This window comes from Triticum aestivum, chromosome 1B (genome assembly GCF_018294505.1).
Source record: "Triticum aestivum cultivar Chinese Spring chromosome 1B, IWGSC CS RefSeq v2.1, whole genome shotgun sequence".
NCBI classification, from domain to species: Eukaryota; Viridiplantae; Streptophyta; class Magnoliopsida; order Poales; family Poaceae; genus Triticum; species Triticum aestivum.
The window spans coordinates 174259772-174273599 of NC_057795.1; positions in this window are offsets into that span (position 1 = coordinate 174259772).

Below are 13828 nucleotides of genomic sequence, written 5' to 3' on the forward strand. Positions count from 1 at the left end.
ATATATGATGATATTTCCTATGTGTTTATGAATATAGATAGTCCTTGGACATTATCAATGATGTGTATCAGCAAGTACGTGACTTGTTTGTGGGACTATGCATTATATGATGACTGTCCTAAAAGGTTCCTAGTCGAAAGGATTGTGTGGACGCGCAGCCGACTAGACTAGCATATGACACGGTCGATGGCTTGGTCTCACTAGCCATGGAGCATTGGATGCTAACCGGATAATATGGACTTGGAAAAGTCTGGTCGGATTCGACGTAGTCGGATCCGAGTCGAGATAAGGTCCGAGTCGGACAGACCCAACTATGAGACGTCGCGATATGTCATCTGTGAGTCTCTAGTACAACATACGTTCTATGTCCTAAGACCTGAGCTGACGCATGTACTCGGGATGGTGACATACCTGCTTTGGGCCGACCAAACGCTACTCCGTAACTGGGTAGTTACAAAGGTAGGTTTCGGGCTTGTCCAGACCCATGCTGCGAGACGTGGTCGAGCAAGATGGGATTTGCCCCTCCGATCAGGAGAGATATACTCTGGGCCCCTCGTGTGATTCGACCAGGATAAGCATGGCCATGTGACTAGGATTATGAGGTAATCCGGATAGTGGTCAGAATCACTGGAACGAGAAAGAGGTCGGGCTAGCACAAGGATGACAATCTCGCCTTGAGCCCGGCAACATATATCGTGTGGCAAAGGGAACAAAAGTGTGACATGTTGTACATGTTCGCCTAACCAGCTTCAAAGTCTGCTTGGTGTTCGGCATGCCTTGCTAGAGGCCGCTACCAACCGTGCAGTTCGGAGGTGATCCGAACTGCGACCAAGCCGACTTGAACCTAAGGGGTCGCGCGCTTAAGGGAAGGAACCTACGAGGTCAGATCCGAGGAAACTGGTCGGATGTGATCCGAACTGTATTCGGATTGTGGCCGAATAGACTTGTGGGCTTTAGGGTCCGTGCGAGGCCCAAGTGTTGAGCCCGCGACGGACGCCTATATAAAGTGGAGGCGCGGCACACTCATGCGATTGATCGCATCGGCGCTGTCACTAGGGTTTGCATGTGTTGCGAATAGCCACCTCCACTCGCCGCCGACTGTGTGATCGGACCTAGCAGTCTGCCGCACGGTGTTCCTCCTGCACGCGGACCCCGTTAGAGGCGGTGCACTTGCGCCGCTCCGGCAAACTTGTACGTGGGATCGGACGGCCGACTGTTCAAGGGAGATCGGACGAGGAGGAGACGATCCACGTGGACGCGCTGCCTCAACTCTACTTCCGCTGCACGGCACCGCGCGTCTAGTGGTAACAATCTGTGATCCATCTCCCGTAGCATGTTCTTGGTTGTTCTGCGCGTAGGAATTTTAATTGTAGTCGACGCACCCTACCGTAGATCCCAACAATGGTATCAGAGCCTCTGCTACAGGATTTGGATTCAGATCGTATGCATATTAGATATGTGGAGGCGGCAGATGAGATCTGTTGTCATTGATGAGTTCGGCTGTGTGCACGGTTGATGAGATCAACTACACATGGGGATTGATGTGGCTATGTTTTCTGATGATCGGAGTCGATGAGGTCGTGACACAACCTACCCCTACCAGTTGGTATCCGCCATCTGGGTTAACAGTGAAACATAAATCCGAATTGGACTCGCGATGATCGATGAGATCGGTCAGATCAGAAAATTCGACGTGAACGGAGTTCAGATGCGATCTGTGATTTCGTACACGATCACTCAAACCGGTAGAATGCGAGTAACTCTGTTTTGCAGGTTTGATGTGAATAGTATGGCTCATGTGTATGTGATGCATGTGTGTAAATTTATACATGACCTGCGTGTCATGTTTGTCAGCCGGCAGGAGCCAAAGTGCTGTCATTATATTGTATAATGACCTGCGTGTCGACTTGTGACTCTATGTAAAATTCATTACTAGTTGTAGTAGTTGGATAATAGAAATCATGTTGGTGGCTTGGCGTCCCGGCGTGACAAACAAGATGGAGTTCCTAGATGGTCATCAGAGTCGGAGCCGACCTGGAAGAACGTCCATGAAGGAGCCATACTATTTCACAATATATGTTTATATGTGATTGCTATGCTTCTTTGATTCTATGCATGTTAGAATGGTAGAATGATCCCTCATGAATATCAAGCGAATTGCTATCCCCGATGTTGCACCTTCGCACGTCAAGTACGTCTAGTAGTGGGCTCATAAAATTGAGGTACTGCTGGGTGTCCTTGAACTGAAGGGTTCGTGTCGGACACGGACATGCACTGTATCAGGTTAACTTGACAAGGCTATCAAAACAGTTTTGGGCCTTGTGGCAAAGAAGGCTGGGTGCCGGGGTATGAGATACCTTCCCGACCGACATGAGTCGTATAGAGATACGATTAGCAAGGAGTTGCTTACCGGATAGGTATGTTGGCTAGCAGTGATGCTAAAGCTCACTAGTCGCATGCGCTAGTCGGATCCTGAATCACTGAGAGTTTGCGGAGGGATGCTGATTTCAGTGGGAGTATTTCTGTTTAGGCTAAAAATACTCTACATAAACACATTACTTAGTGATTGCATATTTTCTGTCGTAGATCAATGGCACCACCTGCTCAACCCAACTTTGCATTGAAATCAATTCTGGAAAAGGATAAACTGAATGGAACAAACTTTACCACCTGGTATAGAAATCTGAGATTTGTTCTCAAGCACGATAAAAAGGAACATGTTCTAGAGGATCCACTTCCAGAGGAACCTGCCGATAATGCTAATGACACAACTAAGAATGCCTACCAGAAACTCGTTGATAAATCGACGGAGATCAGCTGTCTGATGCTGGCTTGTATGGAGCCCGATTTGCAACAGCATTTTGAAAATGTTGAGGCTTACGATATGATCGAGAGTCTCAAGAGCATGTTTCAGACACAGGCTAGGACCGAAAGGTTCAACGTCTGGCGATCCTTGATGGATTGCAAGCTGAAGGAAGGTGATCCACTGAGCCCACATGTGATCAAGATGATCAGATATGTGCAAGCTTTGGATCGTTTGGGTTTCCCGCTCTTGGATGAGCTTGCTACAGATGTAGTTTTGGGTTCTCTTCCGCCCAGCTATGGGACGTTCATCTCAAACTATCATATGCATGGCATGGATAAGAAGCTCACTGAATTGCATGTGATGCTCAAAGTGGCAGAGCAGGATATTAAGAAAGGCACACATCAAGTGTTGATGGTGCAAAAATCAGCTAAGTTCAAGAAGAGTTGGTACAAGAAAAAGGCTAAGGCAAAGGGCACGGAGACAGTAACCTCCACCGCTGCGCCGAAGTCTGGACCAGACTCTAAGACCGTTTGCTTTCACTGCAAGGATACCAGTCACTGGAAGAGGAACTATAGCAAGTGGCTTGTAGAGCATGGCAAGAAGGCCGGAAATGCTTCTTCAGGCAAAGGTACACTTGTTGCATATGTTATAGACATTTACCTTGCTAACATACCTAGTAGCTCTTGGGTATTTGATACCGGATCGGTTGTTCATATTTGCAACTCGATGCAGGGGCTGGTAAGAACTAGGCGTGTGGCACAAGGGGAGATTGACATGAGGGTCGACAACAAAGCAAGAGTTGTTGCGTTGGAGGTTGGCACGATGCAGCTCCAGCTTCCTTCTGGATTTATTATGGAATTGAATAATTGTTATTACATTCCTGCACTTAGTGGGAACATTATTTCTGCCTCATGTTTGACGAGTCGGGGTTATGAATTCAATTTAAAGGACAATGGTTGTTCGACATTTTTGAATGGTATGTTCCACGGCTATGCACCCATTGTTGATGGGCTATTCATATTAAATCTAGAAACGGAACCGGTCTATAACGTGAATGTCAAGAGGCATAAGCCTAATGAGATAAATCCGACATACTTCTGGCATTGCCGGCTTGTACACATTAGTCTAAAACGCATGAAGAAGCTCCATGATGACGGGCTCCTAACTTCGTCCGACTTTGGGTCGTTCGAGACATGTGAATCATGCTTGCTCGGCAAGATGAGTAAGTCTCCTTTCGCAAAGAGTTGCGAAAGGGCGTCCGAGCCGTTGGAACTTATACATAGTGATGTATGTGGTCCAATGAGCACAACTGCCAGAGGTGTCTATCAGTACTTCGTGACTTTTACCAACGACTTGAGTAGATATGGATATATCTATTTGATGAGGCACAAGTCAATTTTTTTTGAAAGGTTCAAAGAGTTTCAGAACGAGGTTGAGAATCAGCTCGACAAGACTATAAAACTTCTATGATATGATCGTGGAGGTGAATACATGAGCCAGGAGTTTGATGATCATCTGAAAAGCTGAGGTATAGTACCTCAGCTCACACCTCCGGGTATGCCACAGAGAAACGGCGTGTCAGAACGGAGGAATAGGACCTTGTTGGACATGGTCCGGTCTATGATGAGCAAATCAGATTTACCCTTGTCATTCTGGGGATACGCTCTAGAAACTGCAGCTTTCACACTTAACATGGTACCATCAAAATCCGTAGACAAGACACCACATGAGATGTGGACTGGGAAGAGTCCCAGTTTATCTTTTCTAAAGATTTGGGGTTGTGAAGCATTTGTCAAGCGACTTATGTCAGAGAAGATTACACCCTAGTCGGGTAAATGCATATTCGTGGGATATCCGAGGGAAACCTTGGGATATAGATTCTACAACCGGGAAGAGAACAAAGTGTTTGTTGCTCGGAACGGGGTTTTCCTTGAGAAAGAGTTTCTCAGTCGGGAGGCTAGTGGGAGGACAGTTCGACTCGAAGAAATTCGAGGACCACTCGAGGATGGCTCGGCTGGTGATGAGATCATACCGGAGTCAGTCAGGGAACCCGTAGTGGAAGCGGCACCGGAACCAGGGAGGTCAGAAAGATTACGCAAAGTGTGTGATGTATTGTTGCTAGAAAGCGACGAGCCGACCACATATGCGGAAGCGATGGTGAGCCCAGATTCCGAGGCATGGATGGAGGCCATGAGATCCGAGTTAAAGTCCATGGATGATAATCAAGTCTGGGACTTGGTTAATCCACCACGTGGCGTAACAGCCATTGGTTGCAAATGGGTCTTTAAGAAGAAAATCGATGTGGATGGAAATGTTCAGATCCACAAAGCATGGCTTGTCGCTAAGGGTTATGGACAAATTCAAGGAATTGACTACGAAAAGACTTACTCGCCGGTAGTGATGCTGAAGTTAGTGAGGATCGTACTAGCTATAGCTGCATATTTCGATTTCGAGATATGGCAGATGGATGTCAAAACGGATTTCCTTCACGGAAATTTAACCGAGGACGTGTATATGATACAACCCGAGGGTTTTGTCGATCCGACTAGCGCTAGTATGGTATGCAAGCTCAAGAGATCCATTTATGGGTTGAGGCAAGCATCTCGGAGCTGGAACATTCATTTTGATGAGGTCGTTACTGGTCTCGGTTTCATCAAAAGCAAAGAGGACGCTTGTTTATACAAGAAGTTAAGTGGGAGCTCGATAGTGTTTCTGATCTTGTATGTGGATGACATATTACTGATCGGAAATGATGTTTCGATGTTGAACTCGGTCAAGGAATCATTGAATGGCAAGTTTTCGATGAAGGACCTTGGTGAGGCAGTCTATATTTTAGGCATTAAGATCTATAGAGATAGATCGAGGAGGCTACTCGGTTTGAGCCAAAGCACGTACATAGATAAAGTGTTGAAGCGGTTCAACATGAGTGAGGCGAAGAAAGGGTTCTTGCCACTCTCACATGGTATAAGGCTAAGCGAGACTTAGAGTCCTTCGACATCTGATGAGCGAAGCAGGATCAGTAGGATTCCATATGCCTCGGCAATCGGATCCATCATGTATGCCATGACATGTACAAGGCCTGATGTTGCTTTTGTAATAAGCCTAACAAGTAGATACTAGGCCAACCCAGGTGAGAGTCACTGGGCAGTGGTAAAGACTATTTTGAAGTACCTGAAAAGGACTAAAGAGATGTTCCTAGTTTATGGAGGTGAGGAAGAGCTCGTCGTAAGGGGTTACGCCGATGCTAGTTTCCAAACCGACAGAGATGATTCTCGATCACAGTCTAGATTCGTGTATGTCATGAACGGAGGAGCAGTGAGCTGGATGAGTTCCAAGCAAGATACGGTGGCCGATTCTACCACAGAAGCCGAATACATTGCGGCTTGTGAAGCTGCAAAGGAAGGTGTTTGGATCCGACATTTTCTGGATGATCTTGGTATTTTCCCAGCCTCGGTAAAACCGTTAGACCTTTATTGTGATAATTCTAGTGCCATCGCACAAGCCAAGGAGCCGAGGAATCACCACAAGGTCAGACACATAGATAAAAAATATCACCTGGTACGAAAGATCGTAAAGAATTGTGATGTAGACATATGCAAAATTCACACGGATGCAAATGTTGCAGATCCGTTGACTAAGCCGCTTCCACAACCCAAGCATGAGGGGCACGTTAGAGCTATGGGCATTCGATGTCTATTTGATTGACTCTAGTGCAAGTGGGAGACTGTTGGAGATATGCCCTAGAAGCAATCATGCATGATGATATTTCCTATGTGTTTATGAATAAAGATAGTCCTTGGACATTATCAATGATGTGTATCAGCAAGTACGTGACTTGTTTATGGGACTATGCATTGTATGATGACTATCCTAAAAGATCCTTAGTCGAAAGGGCTATATGGACGCACAACCGACTAGACTAGCATATGACACGGTCGATGGCTTGGTCTCACTAGCCATGGAGCATTGGATGCTAACCGGATAATATGGACTTGGAAAGGTCTGGTCGGATTCGACGTAGTCAGATCCGAGTCGAGATAAGGTCCGAGTCGGACAGACCCAACTATGAGACGCAGCGATATGTCATATGTGAGTCTCTAGTACAACATACATTCTATGCCCTAAGACCTGAGCTGACACATGTACTCGGGATGGTGTCAGACCTGCTTTGGGTCGACCAAACGCTACTCCGTAACTGGGTAGTTACAACGGTAGGTTTCGGGCTTGTCTAGACCCATGCTGCGAGACGTGGTCGAGCAAGATGGGATTTGCCCCTCCGATCAGGAGAGATATACTCCGGGCCCCTTGTGTGATCCGACCAGGATAAGCATGGCCATGTAACTAGGATTATGAGATAATACGGATAGTGGTCGGAATCACTGGAACGAGAAAGAGGTCAGGCTAGCACAAGGATGACAATCTCGCCTTGAGCCCGACAACATATATCCTGTGGCAAAGGAAACATAAGTGTGACATGTTGTACAAGTTCGCCTAACCAGCTTCATAGTCTGCTTGGTGTTCGGCATGCCTTGCTAGAGACCGCTACCAACCATGCAGTTCGGAGGTGATCCGAACTGCAACCAAGCCGACTTGAACCTAAGGGGTCGCGCGCTTAAGGGAAGGAACCTATGAGGTCGGATCCGAGGACACTGGTCGGATGTGATCCGAACTGTATTCGGATTGTGGCCGAATAGATTTGTGGGCTTTAGGGTCCGTGCGAGGCCCAAGTGTTGAGCCCGCGACGGACTCCTATATAAAGTGGAGGTGCGGCACACTCATGCGATTGATCACATCGGCGCTGTCACTAGGGTTTGCATGTGTTGCGAATAGCCACCTCCACTCACTGCCAACTGTGTGATCAGACCTAGCAGTCCGCCGCACGGTGTTCCTCCTGCACGCGCGGATATCGTTAGAGGCGGTGCACTTGCGCCGCTTCGGAGAACTTGTACGTGGGATCGGACGACCGACTGTTCGAGGGAGATCGGACGAGGAGGAGACGATCCACGCGGACGCGCTGCCTCAACTCTACTTCTGCTGCACGGCACTGCGCGCCTAGTGGTAACAATCTGTGATCCATCTCCCGTAGCATGTTCTTGGTTGTTCTGCGCGTAGGAATTTTAATTGCAATCGACGCACCCTACCATAGATCCAAACAGTGGTATCAGAGCCTCTGCTATAGGATTTGGATTCAGATCGTATGCATATTAGATATGTGGAGGCGGCAGATGAGATCTGTTATCGTTGATGAGTTCGGCTGTGTGCATGGTTAGGGCAGGAAAGAAGAGATCAAGAACTAGGTCAAGCGGATTCGCTCCCTGGTAATGGAAGCCCAAGAAATACCACCCTACACTAGATTAGGCTTTTACCTCCACTGCGAGGGGCCAAAACAGTATAAACTCTCTGTGTCCCTTGTCACGTTTAACCCCTTCAAGCTAACTATGTTGCGATGGCCCCACACCTAAGTCCTTATGTTAGGACATCTGATGTGAAAATTCCATGACAGTTGGCGCCCACCATGGGGCCAGTGCATGGTGGTTTTGAGTTCTTGAAGGCAGCTTCGTAGGGCTCAAGGGGTACGGTGTGGGCCATATGACCAAGAGTCGTCGCGGCAAGCTCTACATCGATGATGAGGGTTGGGGCCCCAAGGACGACTCAATCGAGTATGGGTACCGGGTCCCCTTTGGCGGAATCCACGTCTTCATCGACAAGATTGGTGAGTCGGAAGCTGAGCCGAACATCTGCACCGACATCGTCGAGTTGGCTCGGCACGCGTGACCCGCCAAGGCTAAAGCCGCCCCAAAGCATGTTTTTGTTGGTTTCGTTCATGGAGCGGAACTAGAAGGAGGATCTGAATCTGGTGGTGAGACGGTTATTTACTTGGGCGACGAGTCTTCTACTGGTGAGACCAACTCCATCTATCAGGTTCAGAATGGCGGGCTTGGGGATTGTTCCGATAGTGACAGTATTCCGGACCCCTACGAGCCGCCACATCGGGTCACAGTCTTCATGGCCGGTGCATAGCCAGGGCAGGTAGCAGCAATGATCTCCGGGTCAGCAGCGGCGACAGCTTCCGGGGCAGGAGGCCCTATGCGCCCGCCGGCTCAAGTCTTGTCTGATCTGTTGGATGCTCTGACAACGTTGTTAACGGCGAATCAAACTCAGCATAACGCAGATGTTAAAAAATTGCGTGATGAGATAGCACAAGCCAAGGAGGAGCTAAACACGGAGAACACCCGGATGGCAACGGAGTGAGCCACCTTACAGAGGGAGGCAGAACGACTTCAGGCAGAGAGCTTCTGCTTAAGCCTGGACCAGGACGCATCAAACACTGTCTTGAACAGAAGGTATGTGAGCAGGCTGCCCCCGATTTACGATGCGAGGAACCTTTTCAACACGCCTGGGGTAGGAACCAGTAACCCTCCCGGCATGGATCGGGCCGTTGAGGCACCGGCGGTTGGAGAACCGGTTCAGCCACGAGCTGCAGACCCCGCACGTTTGAACTCGACCCCTCCTCAGCACGTTCCAACACCTCCTGGGCATTTTTCTAACCCCTTGGATAACATGATAGCTGCGGCTACTCGACTAGCGGCTCTCCCAGCTCAGGATGAGTCGCCAGCAACAATGGAAATACGGCGAGCCGGAGAACTTCTTCAGACGGCTGTGGCCCAACATGCGGCTTATTCGTATAGTCGTGATCGTATCCACTCAACACCACGTCCAAGCAGGAGTTATAGCAGGCATATTGATGAATCGGTCGTGTCAAGCAGTGAGCGCTAGCACAATCAGCCTCGTAGGCCTGACCCGCTGTGCACTGGATGCTCAGGCTTTGGTAGACCAGGGTAGAGCGCGACATGAGGCAGAGCTGGCGGCGCAGTTGGCGGCTCAACAACAATCTCCGGTTTATCCTTCAGCGTCCGTGGAGGCAGGAGTGACCTCTAGAACCTTGGGGGTGCCATGTTTAGTGCCGACTCTACGCAATGAGCGCTTGCCTAAGGATTTCAAGGGCCCCCGTAAGGTGCCTAATTACACAGCGGATCATCCCCTAGAGGCTTGGATTGAGAGTTATGAGATGGCTATGGAGATGCTGGATGTTGGCGATGCTGCGTGTGCTAAGTATTTCACCATGATGTTGGATGGGCCGGCTCGTACTTGGTTGAAAAGCCTGCCCGCTAACTCTATTAGATCATGGGCAGAGTTGAAGAGGCTTATCCACAATTTTAAAGGTACGTACAAGCAACCTGTGCCGATTCTGGATTTGGATTCTTGCGTTCAAGGTGAAGGCGAGTCAACAACCCATTGAGTGCGCCAGATCTCATCTATCATACACTCATCGGATAGTATCAATGCCGGTTCTGCAGTCCTGATGTTGGAGAAAAATTGCCATTTTGTCCCCCTTAAGTAGAAGCTGGGGTGGCTTAAACGCCACTGCGACGACATGGGGAAGCTAATGGAGGCTCTCGTCAAATATGCCAACTCTGATAGTATCAAGGACCCCGAGTCTGATGATGAGAAGCCGGGTAAGGGAAAGAAGGGCGGCAATGTGAAAGGGCAGCAGCATAGCCCGGCAGGTCAAGGCGACAACGGTAAGCACAAGGCTGATGGTAATTTAGCCTTTGTGGCTAACACCAATGCGCAGAATAATAATCAGCATCGCAAGGGAAAACCGGCCCACTTCAGAGGACCAAGATTTAACCTTGAGGCGATGTTGAACCAGCCTTGCTTAAAGCATGGTACACGCGAGAAGCCGGCTACTCATCTATGGAAGGATTGCTTCATCATGAAGGAATATAGGAATGCCAATTTTTTCCAGAACAATCATGGCCCTAATGGCGGTTCAGGATCCGGTTCTCACGGACCCGGCTTTGGTGGTGGCGGTTCAAACTCTAGCTTTCAGGGTCAAGGCAATCAAGGTGGTTTTAATCAACAATCTGGTCAAGGAAATCAGCACCAGCAGTCTGGTTATCAAAGTAATCCAAAGTAGCTGAATGGTGGTCACTATCATGTGTTCACCACAAGTCTGTGCAAGCGAGATTAGAAAATCCATAAGCGGACGGTGAACTATGTTGAGCCGGCGGTGCCCCGATACAGCCTATTGTATGGAGCCGAGAGGATCACCCGCCTCGGGTTGACAATCCAGGTCAGCTGGCATTAGTGGTTTCTCCATAGGTAGGAGGGTATAAGCTCACGAAGGTGCTCATGGATGGAGGTACCAGTATCAATATCCTTTACTATGAGACCTTTTGTCGTATGAATTTGACTGACAAGGATCTCATGCCGTCTTCTACTGTCTTTCATGGGGTGGTGCCTGGTAAGTCAGTGTATCCTGTGGGAAGGATAACACTAGAGGTGGCTTTTGAAGATGAATATGATTCTAGAGCTGAGAAGTTAACCTTTGAGGTAGTAAAAATCAAGAGCCCATACCATGCTTTGTTTGGGCGGCCAGCTTACGCCAAGTTTATGGCACGACCGTGTTATGTTTATGTGCAGCTTAAGATGCCGGGTCACAAGGGCACCATCACGGTGCATGTCAATAGAAGAATCGCTCTGGATTGTGAAGAGGGTGATGCTGCTTATGCTGAGTCGGCCTGTGCCACTGAGGAATGGAAGTTTTATAAAGACAATGTTGACTCGGCGGATATGACGCCTTTGAAGAAACCAACCACAGAGAACGAGCCCTTAATTAAGTTTAAGTTGGCAGATGATACTAAGATGCTTGATTTTGTTCCTGGCGATTCATCAAAGAAGTTCAACATCAGTGCTAATATGGATCCGAAATAGGAAAGCGCGCTCATCGAGTTCATCTGTGAGAACCGGGACATCTTTGCATGGAACCTTCTGACATGCTAGGTGTACCGAGGGAACTCGCTGAGCACACTCTTAATGTGGATCCCAAGTTTAAGCCGGTCAAACAGTTTCTTCGTCGGTTTAATGAGGAGAGGCGCAAGACAATTGGTGAAGAGGTGGCCCAGCTCTTGGCGGCAGGGTTCATCGTTGAGGTTTTTCACCCTGAGTGGTTGGCTAACCCGGTGCTAGTACTTAAGAAAAATGGCACTTGGCGTATGTGTGTGGATTATACAGACCTTAACAAGGCCTGTCCAACTGATGCTTTTTCTCTCCCGCGTATTGATCAGACTATTGATGCTACGGCGGGTTGTGAGCGTTTGGGTTTTTTGGATGCTTACTCTGGTTATCATCAGATCAAAATGGCAGTTAAGGACCAGGAGAAGACATCTTTCATCACTCCCTTCGGAGCCTTCTGCTATGTGTCTATGCCTTTTGGGCTCAAGAGTGCCCAGGCGACTTACCAATGGTGTGTTCAGAATTGCCTCCATGGCCAGATTGGGCGCAATGTTATGCTTATGTAGATGATATTGTTGTGAAATCCAGGAAGAAAGAGAAATTGATCGAGGATCTGAAAGAGACCTTTGACAATCTCCGGGTCTACAAGATGATGCTTAACCCGACAAAGTGTGTTTTTGGTGTGCCAGCAGGCAAGTTATTGGGTTTCTTGGTGTTTGAGAGGGGCATTGAAGCTAACCCGGAGAAGATCAAGGCTATCACCTCTTTGGTTAAACCGGCGAGTATCAATGACGTCCAACGTCTGGCAGGTCGCATCGCGGCTTTGAGCCGATTTATAAGTCGCCTAGGAGGGAAGTCTATCCCTTTGTATCAAATGATGAAAAAGACAGATGACTTTGTCTGGAGCGGTGCTGCTAATGAGGAGTTTGAGGCACTTAAGAAGCAACTAGCTAAGCCGCCGGTTCTTGCAGCTCTCATTGAGAAGGAGCCCTTGCTGTTATATGTGGCTGCAAACAACAGGGCTATCAGTGTGGCAGTTGTGGTTGAAAGGAAGGAGTCAGGCAAGTAATATCCGGTTCAAAGGCCGGTTTATTATGTGAGTGATGTGCTCGTTGATTTTAAGTAGAGATACCTACATTGGCAGAAGCTGGTTTACGGTGTGTTCATGGCTAGTCGCAAATTGAAACAATATTTCCTCGGTCATCCCATCACTATGGTTAGCTCTGCTCCTTTGGGGGATATTATTCAAAACAGAGAAGCCACATGCCGGGTAGCTAAGTGGGCCATTGAGTTTGGACCCCATGGTTTAAAGTATGTGCCTCTGACGGCTATTAAATCTCAAGCACTTGTGGACTTCATCAATGATTGGGCAAAGTTGCAGATGCCCGAGGATAAGCGGATAATACATATTGGACTATTCATTTTGATGGATTCATGCAGTTGGAAGGCTCGGGGGCTGGAGTTATATTGACTTCCCCACGAGGTGATAAATTTTGTTATGTTTTATGGTTGATGTTACCTTGTACTAACAATGCAACTGAGTATGAAGCCTTACTCCATGGTCTTCGGATGGCTAAAGAGATTAATCTAAGCCGGGTAAGATGTTTTGGCGACTCAGATTTGGTGGCTCAGCAAGTGTCAGGGACTTGGGATTCAAAGGATCCACTCATGGCGGCTTATCGTCGAGAGGTTGATACTATTGCTGGTCACTTCAAGGGTTATCAAGTGGAGCATGTTGATCGCAAGAAAAATGAAGCTGCTGATGCATTAAGCCACCTAGGTTCTCAGCGTAAGCCGGTTCCCCCTAATGTTTTCCTTGATATTTTGCATAACCCATCAGTAAAGTTGCCTACGAAGGAGGACTTGGTAGTTCCTGACCCAGAGGCACAATTGGTGGCGACTCTTCATGTTATCCCTGATTGGACTGTTCCATATTTGGCTTATATGACCCGGGGCGAGTTACGTGAGGATGAAACTTTGGCCAGGCAGATAACCCGGAGGTCTAAGTCAATGACTATTGTCAATGGTGAACTTCATAGACGCAATGTTACAGGGGTGTTTCAACGATGCGTTTCTCCTAAGGAGGGCCATGAAATTTTAAGGGAGATTCATGAAGGAGATTGCAGTCATCATGCCGGCTCTAAGTCTTTCGTTGCTAAGGCTTTTCATCATGGATTCTATTGGATGAAGGCTCATGCTAATGCAGAGGATCTGGTCAGTAAG